Source organism: Mustela nivalis (genome assembly GCF_964662115.1).
Source record: "Mustela nivalis genome assembly, chromosome: 1".
Taxonomy (NCBI): Eukaryota; Metazoa; Chordata; class Mammalia; order Carnivora; family Mustelidae; genus Mustela; species Mustela nivalis.
In genome coordinates this window covers 114,731,238-114,748,064 of record NC_139020.1, presented here as the reverse complement: position 1 = coordinate 114,748,064, position 16,827 = coordinate 114,731,238, and the positions used below count along the sequence as shown (strand labels likewise).

Here is a 16,827-nt window from a genome sequence, read left to right as displayed (position 1 = left end):
ACTAGATTCTTAAACCTTGCCAATGCAAGGCTGCAGATTTACCCAATCCAAGTAGCTTGAATACCTTTAATTTCACTGTTGAGAGCCCATTGTTAACTACCAAGCAATGAATTTCATAAGGAAACCCCCCATTTCCCATCTTCATTTTGCTTGTTAGTGGAGATATAGATACAGAAGTGCTTGTAGTAGCTGTCCATAGAGTGACCTTTCTGACGAGGAGCTCACAGCACCTCGTGTGTGAAGTTTCTGTTAGAATGACACACACTGTCCTTGGTAGAACATTTTAAATTACAGATGTGATACAGGTGAAGTTTTTGGCTTTGAAGTTTGATGTGGATTTAAATGCTTATTTGTAATAAGCATTTAATTTAGTGAAATTAATTTAGTGAAACTATCATTTCACTAAAGGAAAATTACCTGGAAGACTGACACAGGAAAGAGGGGTGCTTGTTTGGCCAGGCAATGATTTTAGCTGGTCACTATTCACATTTTTCTAACTGGCATGGAAGCACTAACTAATATACAGCTAATAGGGGCCACTTAAATTTTCAGTTCTACTTCAGTGTTTTTGTTTGTTGAGGGACATTATGTTACTTAGTGCTGTTTGGGAATGTATGATGCTATCAGAATGTCAGAAATTTACTGCACTATGTAATTTTGCCGATGGCAGACTGTACCTCCAGGATTAGTCTCAGAGGTCCAGTGAGATGTTTCCACTGTCTGGAATTCAGTTCAGTATGGCTAAGTCTATGTAATCATATCTCAGGATCCTGCCCACATTGGGCTCCCTGCTTGGTGGGAAGCCTGCTTCTCCCTCTCCTGCTCCCCCCTACTTGTGTTCCCTCTCTCTGTGTCTTTCTCTGTCAAATAAATAAATTATATATATATTTTTTAAAAGATTATAAGGAAATTTTTTTAAAGATTTTATTTATTTATTAGAGAGAGAGAGCACAAGTAGGCAGAACAGCAGGCAGAAGCAGAGGGAGACACTTAGCCGACTGAGCCACCCAGGTGCCCCAAGAATTTTATTTTCTCAACCCATCTTTATTCTCTGGTGTTCAGCATTGTAACACCATCAAGCATTTAAGATATTCACCTTAATTTCCTGGAACTTCCTTTAGGCCTTCATTCACATAATGTGTCTGTTCCAGCCAAACAAGCTAGGTAAATGTGAGGAATTGTTTTATTCACTTTGACCCTCGAGGGTCTTTGAGGAAATGGTCTTAGATGCTGAAAGAGCTCAGGGCTGGACAGGGGCCGAATTCCAGGATCTGAGATGGGGGTTGGGGTGAGTAGCTACTTGCTCATGGACTTGTGGTATCTCCAACCAAGGGAGTAGCATGGCAGAAGTGTCTTCTGGAGTTGTCATATTACAGTCAATTAGCTAATGCAAAACTGTGTTACCAATCCATAGTGGATCAGAGGTCCAAGTACAAGGAAGAAAAACATAGTTCAAAAGAAATTTTAAGCTGAATTATTTGAAGATGATGAGCAACCTAGCACCATTCATGAGCCAAGTGTCAAGTCCAGAGAGATTTCAAACTAAGTCCTATGGCTGTGGATGCAGGATGAGCTAGGAGGAACACATAAGGACATGACAAGATGGACATTTTCTGACCTTTATAAACTGAGAATTTGACTTTGCGACGAGGAGGACTTCGTGAGTTGCATCTGATTGTATGCTCAAGGTGAGGCTTATCAATCTGCCGCTAGGATGCGTCCGTGGTGAAAATCAGCTTAGCAGCCCACAGCAGAGCTGGAGAAACAATAGACTAAGCAGAAGACTTGCAAGGAAAAAACTAGGATTGAGATATCCACAAGGGTTTTGAAAAGTTTAACATATTCTCAGGAACGTAGACATCCACATGCATGCTCAGGTGGTTCATGCTGTATGCATTCTCAGGAAATACCTGACAAGGCTTTAAGCTCTCTGCTCTGGCTGACTTTAAGGCTCGGAGAGAGCAGGAAGTAAAAGGTAAATCATATTTGTAAATTGCATGGTGCAATAGTGACGGCATACTGCAGCATACACATAGAGTCCCTTGGCAAAGAGACTTAATTGGTTCCAAAAATTAAAGATCGTGGGCACCTGGGTGGCTCAGCCATTAAGTGTCTGCCTTCGGCTCAGGTCATTATCCCAAATTCCTGGGATCAAGGCCCACACTGGGCTCCCTGCTCATCAGGTAGTTTACTTCTCCCTCTCCTACTCCCCCTGCTTGTGTTCCCTCTTTTTATGTGTGTCTCTCTGTCAAATAAATACAAAATCTTAAAAAATTTTAAAAAAAGAATTTAAGATCTCTGGGGCACCTGGGTGACTCAGTCAGTTAAGCATCTGCCCTTGTCTCAAGTCATGATCTCAGGGTCCTGGGATTGAGCCCTGCATTGGGCTCCCTCCTCAGTGGAGAGTCTCCTTCTCCCTCTGCTCCTAACCCCTCTCATGGTCTCTCTCTCTCTCAAATAAGTAAATAAATTCTTTATTTTTATTTATTTTTATTTATTCATTTGCCAGAGAGAGAAAGAGAAAGTACAAGAAGGGGAGAGCAGCAGGCAGAGTGAGAGGGAGAAGCAGCCTCCCTGCTGAGCAGGGAGCCCAACACAGGAATCAATCCCAGGACCCTGAAATCATAACCCAATCCAAAGGCAGCCACTTAACAAACTGAGCCCCCCAGTCGTCTCAATAAATAAAATCTTAAAAGAAAAAAAAAAAAAGGAAGATCACTGTCTAATCATTAGCTAACAAGTCCATTAAGCTGAGTAGAGACTTCAGGGACCACACACAACAAAGAATACATACTTCACAGAATTGGCTCAGAAAAATCAAGTAGCCACTGTAACAAGTAGTAGCAGCAATAAACCCTAGGGAGGAGATCTGATTCCCAGAATTATCAGACTATATTATTTAAAATGCTCAGTTTTCAACAACAAAAAATTATAAGACATGCGAAGAAACAGGAAACTGGCCCATAAACAGCCAAAAAAAAAAAAAATCAATAGAAACTATCCATGAGGGAGCCCAGACATTGAACTTACTAGACAAAGACTATTACCTATTTTAAATATGTTCAAAAAACTAAAGGAGACCATGTTAGAGAATGAAAGGAAGGTGTCTTGCCAAATAAAAACATCAATATAGAGAGAAAATATTTTAAAATAGAAATTTGGGAATTGGAAAGTATAATAATTTACAGGAAAAAAAGGCTGAAAGGTGGTTGATAACAAATGAAAAATTGAAGAGGCTTAACAGCAGATTTGAGCTGGCAAAGGAATCAACAAACTGGAAGATACGTCCATTGAGATTACCTAATTTGAGGAACAGAAAGAAAAAAAATGAAGAAAAATAAATGAAGCCTTGACTTGTGGGAAAGCATCAAGCTTACCAAAATATGCATAATGGAAGCTGATAAGGAGAGGAGAGAGAAAGCAAGAAAAGAATACTTGAAAGAATAAGAGCTAAAAACTTCCCAAATTTGATGAAAAGGTTTACAAATCCAAGAATCTCAAGAAATTTCAAGTAGAATAAAGTCAAAGAGATTGACTTCTAGACACATCATAATCAAACTGCCAAAAGCCAAAAACAAAGATTCCTAAAGCAACAAGTGAGATGCAACTAACCAAGCAAAAAAGAGCTTCAATAAGATGCACAGCTCATTTTCCATTGGAAACCATGGAAGCCAGAAGGAAGTAGGATGACATTTTCAAATTGCTGAAAGAAAGACTCAACTAAGAATTCTATACCCAGCAAAACTCTTCTTCAAAAATAAAGGAGAAATTAAGATATTATCAGATAAATAAAAAATAAGAGAATTTTTCACTAGTAAACCTGCCTTAAATACGGAAGGGAGATTTTATGATTGAAAAGCACTAGGGAGGGGCGCCTGGGTGGCTCAGTGGGTTAAGCCGCTGCCTTCGGCTCAGGTCATGATCTCAGGGTCCTGGGATCGAGTCCCACATCGGGCTCTCCGCTCAGCAGGGAGCCTGCTTCCTCCTCTCTCTCTCTCTGCCTGCCTCTCTGCCTACTTGTAATCTTTCTCTGTCAAATAAATAAATAAAATCTTAAAAAAAAGAAAGAAAGAAAAGAAAAGCACTAGGGAGTAATTTGAAAGCACATGAAGAAATAAAGATAATTACACCCAAAAATATAAAATATAGCACATGTGTATTTTTTTATAATACTTTTTTCTTCTAACTGATTTAAAGAAAAATGTGTAGAGCAGTCATTTAAAATCTGTGTTGAGGGATGCCTGGATGGCTCAGTGGTTTAAGCAGCAGCCTTTGGCTCAGGTCATGATCCCAGACTCCTGGGAGCGAGTCCTGCATTAGGTTCCTTGCTCAGTGGGGAGCCTGCTTCTCCCTCTGCCTGTAGTTCCCCCTGCTTGTGCTTGCACTCTCTATCTCTGACAAATAAATAAATCTTTTTTAAAAACAGTTAATATGCACATAGTGTGTAACTTATATAACAGTTGTACAAAAGGGGGAAGAGAAATGAGTATGAAAGAGGAAAGTTACTGTATATTATTCAAATTAAGTTGTATTAATATGAATTAGGTTATTGTAAATAAAGTTGTTGATTGTAAGTTCTAGAGAAACAAAATAACCCAAAGTGGAAGTGTGTGTATATGTGTCTACACACATATGTACTATATAGTAAAAGAAATGACAATGGAATTAAAATAGCACGGTAGAAGATATCTAAAGGAAGTCAGTAATGTAGGAAGAAAGAAAAAAAGACATGAGACATATTGAAACAAATATCAAAATAGCAAACATAGGGGTGCATGGAATAGCAAACATAGGGGTGCATGGGTGGCTCAGTCAGTTAAGTGTTCGCCTTTAGCTCAGGGATGGAGTCCTGCATTGGGCTCCCTGCTCTGCAGGGTGTCTGTTGCTCCCTCTCCCTCTGCCCCTGCTTGTGTGTTCTCTCTCTCTCTCTTTCAAATAAATAAAATCTTTTTATTAAAAATGGCAGACATAAATTCTACTTTACCAGTAATTATATTAAATGCATATTGATTAAACACTCTGGTTAAAAGACAGAAATTTGAAAATAAAATACATGATCCAATTATATGCTGTCTATAATAGATCCCCTTCAGATTCAAAGAAACAGAGGTTGAAAGTAAAAGCATGGGAAAAGACATAGCATGCAAACAATAATCAAAATAAACCTGTAGTAGCTGTTCCAATATTAGACAAAATAGATTTTCAGACCAAAAAAATGTTACTAAAGACACAGAAGGACATTTTACAATAGTAAAGGTCAATTTATCAAGATTTAGCAATTATTAAACATTTATGCACCTGACTATAGATCTCCAAAATACATGAAGCACACACTGATGGAACTAAGAGAGAAATAAACAATTCAACAAAAACAGAGACTTCACTACCTCACTTTAAGTAAGGGATAGAACAATTAGGCAGAAGATCAACCAAAAAGTTGAGAACTTGAACACTATAAACCAACTAGACCTGACAGACATATAGAACACACCATCCAGTAACAGAAGAATACATATTATTCTCAAGTGCACATAAAACATTCTCAAGGATAGATAAAGCAATTCTTAATAATTTTTAAAAGATTAAAATCAGGGGCACCTGGGTGGCTCAGTTGGTTAGGCAATGGCCTTCAGCTCAGGTCATGATCCTGTAGTGTGGGGATTGAGTCCCATGTTGGGCTCCCAGCTCCGAGGGAGTCTGCTTCTGCCTCTGACCTTCTCCCCTCTTGTGATCTTGCTCTCTCTCTCTTTCTCTCTCTCTCAAGTAAATAAATCAATAAATCAATAAAATATTTTTAAAAAATTGAATTAGGGTTCTGGGTGGCTCAGATGATTGGGCATCTGCCTTTGGCTCGGTTTGTGATCTCCAGGTCCTGAGCTTGAGCCCCACATCTGGCTCCCAGTTCAGCAGGGAGTCTGCTTCTCCCTCTGCCTCCCCCTCTCTGTCTCTCTCTCTTAAATGAATAAGTAAAATCTTTTTAAAAAATTGTTTTAATTGGGGCGCCTGGGTGGCTCAGTGTTTTAAAACCTCTGCCTTCAGCTCAGGTCATGATCCCAGGATCCTGGGATCAAGCCCCACATCGGGCTCTCTGCTCAGCAGGGAGCCTGTTTTCCCTCTCTCTGCCTGCCTCTCTGCTTACTTGTTATCTCTGTCTGTCAAATAAATAAAATCTTTTTAAAATTTTTAAAAAATTGTTTTAATTAAAAAAATTTGGGGGCGCCTGCATGGCTCAGTGGGTTAAGGCCTCTGCCTTCGACTTAGGTCATGATCCCAGGGTCCTGGGATCGAGCCCTACATCGGGCTCTCTGCTTGGCAGGGAGCCTGCTTCACTTCCTCTCTCTCTCTCTCTGCCTGCCTCTCTGCCTACTTGTGATCTCTGTCAAATAAATAAAAAATCTTTAAAAAAAATTTTTTTTAAGATTTTACTTATTCATACAAATATACATTCTGAAAGCACAATGGAAAGTAATTAGAAATCAGTAATAGAATGAAATTTGGGAGGGACGCCTGGGTGGCTCAGTTGGTTAAGCAGCTGCCTTTGGCTCAAGTCATGATCCCAGCGTCCTGGGATCAAGTCCCACATTGGGCTCCTTGCTCAGCAGGGAGCCTGCTTCTCCCTCTGCCTCTGCCTGGCATTCTGCCTGCCTGTGTTCGCTCTCTCCCCCTCTCTCTCTCTGATAAATAAATAAAATCTTTTAAAAAAAAAGAATGAAATTTGGGAGATACACAAATACATGGAAATTAAATAGCACACTCTTAAATAACCAATGGGTCAAAGAAGTCACAGAGAAAATTAGAAAATACTTTGAGATAAATGAAAGCAAAAACAGAATATATCAAAACTTACAGTATATAACTAACACCATGTTTAGAAGGAAATATATTAGATGTAAATGGATATATATATTTAAAAAAAATTTTTTTTTTACGATTTTATTTGACAGAGCACACACAAGCAGGGGGAGTAGCAGGTAGGAGAGGGACAAGCAGACTCCCCACTGAGCAAACAGTCTGACATGGAGCTTGATCATGACCTGAGCTGAAGACAGATGCTTAACCCACTGAGCCACCCAGGCGCGCATATATATATATATATATATATATATATATATATATATATATTTTAAAATATTTACTTATTTGAGAAGGAGAGTGAGCAAGAGAACATGAGCAGGGAGAGGAGCAGAGGGAAAGAGAGAAGAAGACTCCCCACCAAGCAGGAAGCCTGATTCGGGGCTTGATCTTGGGTCTCCCCGTATTACAACCTGAGCTAAAAGCAGACACTTAGTTGACTGAGCCACCCAGGTGCATATGTATATATGTATGTATGTATGTATGCGTGTGTGTGTGTATGCGTGTGTGTGTGTGTGTGTATATATATATATATATTTAAAGTAATCACTATCCCCAATGTGGGGCTTGATTTCACAACCCTGAGATTAAGAGTTACATGCTCTTCCAACTGAGCCAGTAAAATATCCCAATGGCTATATTTATTTATTTAAAAAATTTTTTAGACAGAGAGTGCACGTGCACCTGTGAGAGGGTATAGGGAGAGGCAGAAGGAAAAGAAGAGAGAGAATCTTAAGAATTTTAAGAATCTTAAGAATGCTCCATGCTCAGCAAGCGGGCTTGATCTCATGACCCTGAGTTCATGACCTGAGCCAAATTGTGAATCTGACACTTAACCGACTGAGCCACCCAGGCGCCCATATATATATATATTTTTTAAAGATCTCAAATCAGTAACCTAACCTTTCATCTTAAAAAAGTGGAAAAAGAAAAGCCTACTAAGCCCTAAGCAAGTAGAAGGAAAGAAAGAGTAAAGATGAGAACAGAAATAAATGAACTAGAGAATAGAATGATAGAGAAAATCAATGAAACTAAAAGTTGGTTCCTTGAAAAAGAGTGACAAAATTGATGAATCTCTTTGTAGAATGACCAAGAAAAAAAGAGAAATATTCAAATTAGTAGAATCAGAAATTAAGGAAGGGACATTAGTACTGTCCTTATATAGAAATAAAAATTATAAGGGAATTCCATGAACAGTTGTGTGCCAACAAATTAGATAATGCCTAGATGAAATGGGCAAATTCCTAGAAACACATTAGGTTGGTCTAACATGAAAATCAATCAAATTCATAAATACTAATAGAACAAAGTAACAAAACCATATTATCATTGCAATAGATGCAGAAAAAAACCTTTGACAAAATTCAACATCCCTTCATGAAGAAAACACTAAAAAAACAAGAGTGTCCTCAACCTGATAAAACCATTTACAAAACCCACAACTTACATCATACTTCACGGTGAAAGACTGAACATTTTCCCCTTAAGATCAGGAACAAGGCAATGATGTCCATTCTTGCTACTTCTATTCAACTTTGTACTAGATGTTCTAGCCAGGGTTATTATGCAAGAAAAAGAAATAAAAGGCATCTATAGTAAGAAGCAAAACTATGTCCATTCCCAGATGATATGATCAATAAGAAAATCCTAAGGAATTCACATAGATACAAAAATATTAGAATAAATGAGTTTAGCAAAGTTTCAGGATGCAAGAACAATATACAAAAGGAACAGTAATCTATAAACAATATACAAAAGGAATAGTAATCTATAAAAATAGACATAAAATCAATGGGATAAAATTTAGAGGCCAGAAATCAATCTTCCTATTTGTGATCCATTGATTTTTGACAAGGGTACCAAGACAATTCAATAAGGGAAAGAACAGTCTTTTCAACATAAGTTCCAACTATGGAACAACTGAATATCCACGTGCAAAAAGAATGAAGATGGAGACCCTTACACTAAATGCAAATATCAATTCCAAGTGGATCATAGATGTACATATAAGAGATAAAACAGTAACACTCTACTTTTTAAAAAATATTTTATTTATTTATTAGAGAGAGCATGAGCGAGGGAGACTGGGAGTGGGAGATGGAGGAGCAGACTCCCTACTGAAGAGGGATTACAGTTCAGGGCTTGATTCCATGACCCTGAGATCATGATGTGAGCTGAAGGCAGCTGCCTAAGCCACAGAGCCACCCAGGTGTCCCAGTTATGGTTATTTGTTTTTTAAAAAAATTGGGTGCCTGGGTATCTCAGTTGGTTAAGGGGCTGCCTTTAGCTTGGTCATGGTCCCAGGCTCCTGGGATCGAACCCTGTGTCGGGCTCTCTGCTCAGTGTGGGGAGCCTGTTTCTCCCTCTCCCTCTGCCTGCCGCTCTGCCTACTTGTGTTCTTGCTCTATCTCTCTGCCAAATAAATAAATAAAGTCTTTAAAAAATCTGCCAGAGAAAGACAAATACCATATGATTTCACTCAAATGTGGAATTTAAGAAACAAAACAGATGAACATAGGGGAAGGGAAGAAAAAATAAAATGAAAGCAGAGAGAAAGGCAAACCATGAGAGACTCAGATATAGGGAACACACTGAGTGTAGCTGGAGGGTAAGTGGGTGGGGAGAAGGGATAATTGGGTGATGGTCATTAAGGAGGACACTTAATGTAACGAGCACTGTGTGTTATTTGCAACTGATGAATCACTGAATTCTATCCTTGAAACTAATAATACAGCAAATGTTAACTAAATTGAATTTAAATAAAAAATAAAATTAAAAGCCTCCTAAAAAAATCTCCTAGAAGACAAATTTAAGTCAACCAAATCATGGATGGAAAAATTATGGAGAAAAGGTTTTGTAGTGAGGAATGCATTTAAATAAGTGTCTAAGTCTAAAGAAATATGAGAATTACAGTTATAAGCAGAAGGTATCATTTTTACCCTTGGGCATTGTAGACACGATATAACGGAGTTTTACAAGTGACTTTTGCTTCCGAAAAGAATGTAGTAGGAGGACAATGTTCCTGCTTCGACAACCTAAAAAAATGCAGAGTAAGTTGAAAACATCATTGTTTAAAATACATCAGAGAGCTGGGAAGTAAGGACTTGTTACCTAATTTTAGGTAAACAAAATTCCAGAATGGGGAAAGGCCTTCTAAGGTGCATTGATAATCACTAGCTTCCCCTGCTCCTGGAAACATTTGTTGATTTTAGGTACAGGTTGAGGATCAGTCTTTTTTTTTTTTTCCCTTAAGATTTTATTTATTTATTTGACAGAGATCCCAAGTAGGCAGAAAGGCAGAGACAGAGCCAAAACTTTAAAGTTATTTTTAATTTAATTAATTAATTAATTTTGAGAGAGAGATAGCATGAGTGTGGAGAAGGATAGAGGAGGGGGGAGAAGGAGAGAATCCCAAGTCAACTCTACACTGAGCTGAGACCCTGACACAGAGCGGGATCCCATGACCCTGAGATCTTGACCTGAGCTGTAATCAAGAGTCAGATCCTCACTGACTGAGCCACCCAGGTGCCCCTGAACCAAAAGTTTTAAAAAGTCATGATGCTTAAGAAACCATACCCCATTAGAGGGACATGGTCTCCTCAGTCACATGGTAAATCTCTTAAGACAGTTCTCATCTTTCTAAAAATTTTTATTTTTTCAGAGATAATGCATGCATACACGAACAGGGTTTTGGGGGGTGATTTAGGGCAGAGGGAGAGAGAGAAATTTTCTTTCAAAGATTTTATTTATTTATTTGACAAAGAGAGAGCACACAAGTGGGCAGAGCAGTGGGCAGAGGTGAGAGGGAGAAGCAGGCTCCCTACTGAGCAGAGAGCTCCATGTGGGCTCAATCTCAGGACCCTGAGATCATGACCTGAGAAAAAATCAGGACTCAGGCATTTGACCCACTGAGCCACCCAGGTGTCCTGACATTTCTCCTATTTTAAAGCAGAGTTGGTTGGAGGCTGAAGAGCTAAGCTCAAAGCCTTAGAGGAATGAACTGGAAACACTGTAGGCTTTCAGGGCTGAGATTGTCTATCAAAAGCTTGGTCTGCCCCTGAGGGAAGAACTAGAGGTAGGATAAGTCTAAGAGGGCAAACTTGCCAAGACTCATCTCAATCCCTGACTGGATTGTGATGACCAGCCCTTCAGCCAACCTAACAGAGGGAAGGGGGAATCCTCACTGGTAGATGATAATGTGGTGGCTCTATAATTCTTTTATACACACTGTCTGACACATAAGAAAACATTACCAAACACGTGAAGTGGCAGGAAAATGTGACAGATAATCATGCGGGAATTATGAACCACTGAACCAGATCAACAAATATTTAACCAAAATATTAAAGTAGCAAATAAGGACTGAGGGGGGAAAAATCCCACAAAACTAAAAGATAAAGAAAACAGAAGAAACAATTAACAACATGAAAAATGGAGACTTTCAACAGGTAACTGGAATCTAAAATTTATTAAATAAAAAAACACCGAAAATACAGTATTAAAAACTAAGAACTCAGTGTAGAGATTTGACAGATGATTGAAGATCACAGAAGAGAGAATTAGGAAACTCAAAGACAGGACAATAGAAAACACTCAAGCTGAAGCCTCAAGTGAAAAAAAAAAAGTACAAAGTGTTAAAACACAGGTGAGGGGTGCCTGGGTGGCTCAGTCCGTTGGGCCTTTGCCTTCTGCTCAGGTCATGGTCCCGGGGTCCTGGGATGGGGCCCCGATAAAGTTGTGCTCCCTGCTCCCTCTCCCGTTCCCCCTACTTGGGCTCTGTCAAGTGAATAAATAAAAGCTTGAAACAAAACAAAACAAAACAAAACAAAACAAAACAAAAAAAAAAAACGAAAAAACATGGTGAATAAGATCAAAGAATCTTACTTATGTAGTTGGAATCCCAGAGGGAAGGAGACAAAATGAAGCAAAAACTGTAGTTGAAGAGACAAAGGCTGAGGATTTCCCTCCTGGGGTGCAAAGCTCTGAAGCACCCAACCTTGATATTCAATTATACTCGCCTCCCTTCTATTCCAAATCAAATGCCCAAAATTTAATTCATCACCCACTACAAACCTATTGTTTTATGTCAAGACAGTGTATTGTAACTATCCATTTATGTCTCCCACAATTAGACTGAGGGCTTGCAAGAGAATGAATACTTTCTATTTAGCTCAAGAAACGTGCGTTGAGTGAATAGTGCTTGAACATTTATCAGGCTGAAGCCACTTTCCTCTCTCATGAGGAAAAAAAAAATTATAGCTCTACTGCACAGACCTACGTAAACACCTGTAGGCAGTCAGTTTGGTGCTGGGACTACAACGCTGAGTAAGACCGGGCTCTGCTCTGCAGAGGAAGTGCTCTCAGTTGCGAGGCGGAGCAAGATAAAGAAGCAATTACTATACCAAGGGGTAAGATCACGGGAAAACCCCCAAGAAAAGCCCGGGCCAGGCCTCAAAGCGCATCCAGTGCAGAAATGTGCCCCCTTCGCTTTTGGCAAAAGGGAAAGGGATTAGCGGTGGTCGGCCTTAGCACTTTTGGGGTTAAAAAATTGAGAGGGGACTGAACAGAGGTCTCAAATCCACCCTGTCGAGCCTCTGCAACTTCTGAATCTCCGTTCCCACCAACCTCACGCGCAAGCAGGGAGACGCCAGTAAGTGATGGTGCGAACCAGCGGGGAACATTTGGCCTATAAGCCGGGAGGCCGCGAAGCGCGCCGCCGGAAGCGGAGGGACGGCGGAGCCACGCCCTAGCGCCCGGCCGCAGCTCTGTCTTCCGCTGCCCCCACCACGGACGGGCGGGGCTAAGGCGGAAGGGCACGGAAGGAGGTGACGCTGTAAGTGAGCGCCGGCGTCGCGGCGGCGCCTGTGAAGGAAGCTCGGTGGCTGTGGCCGCTGCGAGCAGGCCGGGCACCTCCTCACTGACCAGGGTTCCCTAGAATTGGCGAAGGCGCGGTCGCAGGCTGAGCTGCCGCAGTATCTCGACCCCTGGTGCGGCAGGTGCGGGCAGCGAGGGACGTAGGTAAGCAGGAGCCCCGGTGTCAAATCGGAATGACTTACGGACCGGGCTGGCTGGCCATTCCCGCGCCAGTGCGCGCCAGCTCAGCACCCCGGCCTGAAGGCCTCAGGCGCTGCCCTCCCCCCACACCCGAGCCGGAGGCAGCAAATTTCTCCCTGGGCGCTGCTGTTCTTTCCTGGGGGCGGGCAGGGAGCTCGTTCCGAGGCACCGTTGTCCTCCCCTTTTTCTCCCCAGTCTGAACTGTACGACGCAGAAGCAAAAAAAGCTAGCGCCCCCGGCCGCTTCTCCTGAGGCCAGGGAAAGGTTTGAAAAGAAGAGCTGCTGTTAGAGGTCTCCCCCGGACTGCGGATTGGGAATCCAAAGGTTTATATTTGTTCGGACCGTTCTGCTTCCTTCCTGCATTTAGTTCTTTCAGCCCGCACTCCTGGGACCTTGTTGTAGTGAATGGGTATGGCACAACTAAACGCTAGGGTGGTGGGAAGCTTGTTTTCCATAAAGCTTTTTATTTTTGTTTCTGTGTTAGTTGGTATCAACCCCCGTTGCACTGGGCTTCTGTGCTGGGGGAAGAGGGACGCGGAGAGGATGTGGGAAATGAGGGTTTTGTATGTAAGAGTCTGAACAGCTGAGTTAAAATCTTAGCCTGCCATTTGGTGGTGGTTTTAATCTTGTGCTAGATACTTCGACATTTTTAACCACACGTAAAGGGGCGCTTTTTTATGCCTGTATAAATAGGGAGAATGAAATGGAGTGAAAAAAGCAGAACATCAGTCATTAAATGTTTTGGATTTAGGAATATCCTGGACACTTAATGGTAGGTTTCTAATTATGTCTTTTACGCAGAATAACTGAGTTTGGTATGAAGGAGGGTGTGTGGTTAGAACCTAACTGCAGGCTCTGTTTGGGGTTGTGCAGCATTAGGAAGAGGTCAGACTCTCCTAGCTACTCATGTATCTTATGTTTGTTGATAAAACATTGCTGGTTTATGAGGAATAACCTAAATCAGTTCTGCTTCTTTCTCCAGATACTTGTGCTCAGTGGGCCCTTTCTAGGAAGAAAAGCTGGAGGGGATTCATTTACACTTTGGCCTGCTTTAGAAGGAATTCTTCACACATATTTCTGAGGATCCCTGCACTATGCTTCTAACAGAGTTGAAAATGTGCAAGGAATTGCAGAGAAATGACCCTTTGAGTGGCTGGATATTACAGTCATGAGTTAATCTGAGGAGCTGCCTTTCTCTGTATTGGGGAGTAAGACATATCCCACTCTGAAGTTTAATAGACCCCAAGTCAGGAATGTTCAGGGAAGAGGGTGTGGCAATGCAGTCAAGTGATCTGAGTAAAGAGCACCTGTTCTTACAGTTGCTTGGTCAGACAGTTAAGGATGCTTTCCTTTCCTCGGCAGTGGAACATGATGCTGATGGCTGCCACACATTATGTAGCCAAGTGCAATCTCCAGTTCCTTTATTTTTTTTTAATTTTTTAAAAAAGATTTTATTTATTTATTTGACAGAGAGAGATTACAAGTAGGCAGAGAGAGAGAGGAGGAAGCAGGCTCCCTGCTGAGCAGAGAGCCCGATGCGGGACTCGATCCCAGGACCCTGAGATCATGACCTGAGCCGAAGGCAGCGGCTTAACCCACTGAGCCACCCAGGCGCCCTCTCCAGTTCCTTTAGTACAGAATTGCACATGGACACAGAAGGGATCTTAAGGGTCATCTAATCCAGTGGTTCCAAAACCTGGCTGGGCATTGGAATCATTTGGGGAATTAATACAAAAGTCTAGGTGCCTGGGTGCTGTCTCAGTAGATCTCTGTATGATATCTGTATTTGTGGTTTTTAAATAGCTTCTCAGGTGATACTCATGTTTTGAAAACCCAGATATAGAGCCGGTTTCACATATTAGTTTATGAACAGGCTCCCAGTCAAAGTGTGATGCCATTAACAAATAACTTTATTTAAGTAAAGAGTAGTACTCTTTCAGGTTTTGTACCACTTTGAGCCCAGAAGATAGGTCCTGTAAGTCAGTAGCTCAGTATAATTCTTTTTGTATTTTCCTGTGCACTAAAACTTCTTAAAGCTCTCTGATGAAAGTATTAGATTTTACAGTAAAATATCTTACTAAATGTTGCTTAGGTTGTTTTTTGGCACAAGTATATAAAGGTTATATCACTTTGTACGTCAGTTTTTTAGTAGGCTTTTATGCCAAGCTTTCATAAACCATGGAAAATTTTCAATTTAAGAAAATTTTCCTTTTGCTTTGGCTTATAAACCCAGTGCAGGGGTTTATAATACACAGGTTGCCTTTTCTTTGTTTCTTTAAACCCCTTCCTCCATCCTAGTATGCATGGCCACTTTGTATCACTAATCAGCTTCTAGTGGAGTGCAGTTTGAGGACTTCCCTCTGAAGGTCTCTAATTGCCTATAAACACCTAATTTAGTTAGAGGCTTTCAGTATTTAAGCTTGAATTTTTAGTCCTTTTTCTTTTCTTGGTTTAGTTGTAATGTGCCACTGATTTAAAGCATTTGGTAGATGCCTGGAAAGGATCAACTGATTAGATGATAACAGTGCTTCACATGCACTTTTCTTAGGGTGGAAAAGCCTCATGATATAAAGGTAGGTAGATAGATGTATTTTTTTTTTTTTTCATCACATTCAAATGAGAGATGTATATTTACTTTTCTTAGAGTGGAAAAACTCTATATCTATCTCATCAGGCTTTTCCACTCTAAGAAATGTACATATGAGGCACTTTTACCACCTAATCATATACATATATATTGCTTTAGTATTCCTATTCTGTGTTATTAGTAGAGATGGAAATGGACCCTACTTTACAAATCCTCCAGAGGTGGATGCTGAGTTATTTTCTGAAAGTAATCTTGTTTATAGTATGTTACCTTTCTACTACCAGATGACAAAGGGTGTTCTAAATTTGCTCATTAATAAAAACATGTTAACAGGGTGCTTTGCTGACTTAGTCCTTAGAGCATGTGGCTCTTGATCTTGGGGTCATGAGTTTGAGCCCCACATTGGGTATAGAGATTACTTAATAAATAATTAAAATAAACAAACCATGTTAACAAATGCATTGTACATGAATTTGAGTCTAGAGAAACCTATGATACATGTCTGGGATGAAAAGCCAAGTCATGGAGTCTCTAAGTTTTTTATTTTTGTGTCTAAAATACCCTAATTCTGAGGTTTTAAAAATTGCTGTTTCAGATTCTGGCAGAGCAGACTTTTCAAGTAGAGGTACTTAAAAAGGATAAATATGGACCCAGAGTCCCAATTTTAGTCTAAACTGATGGAACAGATTTAACATAGAAACAGAGGCAGGGTGAGGATAGTAACATGAAGACCTAGTGAAAGTCATTTGCTGGTCCTTGAGGCAGTCTTCTATGTCTATGAGGACTTGAGACCAAAACTGGATACTTAATCTACTTTATATACAGTGGCTGAATGTGATAAGTTTTACCAGTAGGGACTATAAATGGGTTAGTCTCTGGTTCTCAATCTTGGTCTTTTTATGGTTCATTCATGTTCTCCGATGCCAGTGGGCATTATTTTTTTGTTTGTTTTTGTTTTTAATCTTGTTTCCTGTAGCCCCAGACCAAGGTGGGCATTGGCCTCAAGTGACTGGCAGAAGGTACAGCCAGCCTCGGGTATAATTGGTAGGGAGTTATCCTGAGTTTATTTGTAAGAGGAGCAAAAATTAGATCTTAGGCTAAACACACACATGAAAAGTGTTAAGATGCCTGCAGGGGGCCACCTGGGTGGCTCAGTCAGTCAAGCTAGCCTGACTCTTGGTTTTGGCTTGGGTCCAGATCTCAGGGTCCTCTGATTGAGCCACACATCAGGCTCCACCCTCAATGGAGTGTGTTTGATGTTCTCTCTTGCTCTCCCTCTTCTTTTCCTGCTCGTGCTGTTTCTCTAGAATAAATAAATCTTTAGTGGCAAAAAA

At 40.6% G+C, this 16,827-nt stretch overlaps 1 protein-coding gene across 3 annotated transcripts in view; it reads left to right on the top strand.

Moving 5' to 3' along the window:
* Positions 1–12,220: 12,220 nt before the first annotated feature.
* Positions 12,221–16,827, top strand: part of SENP5 (SUMO specific peptidase 5) — a 56,360-nt gene continuing 51,753 nt past the window's right edge. For all 3 annotated transcript variants that reach the window (XM_082699788.1, XM_082699786.1, XM_082699790.1), the window contains exon 1: positions 12,221–12,870. The gene's annotated coding sequence lies outside the window, so the exon portion shown is untranslated. The remainder of the gene's footprint in view (positions 12,871–16,827) is intronic.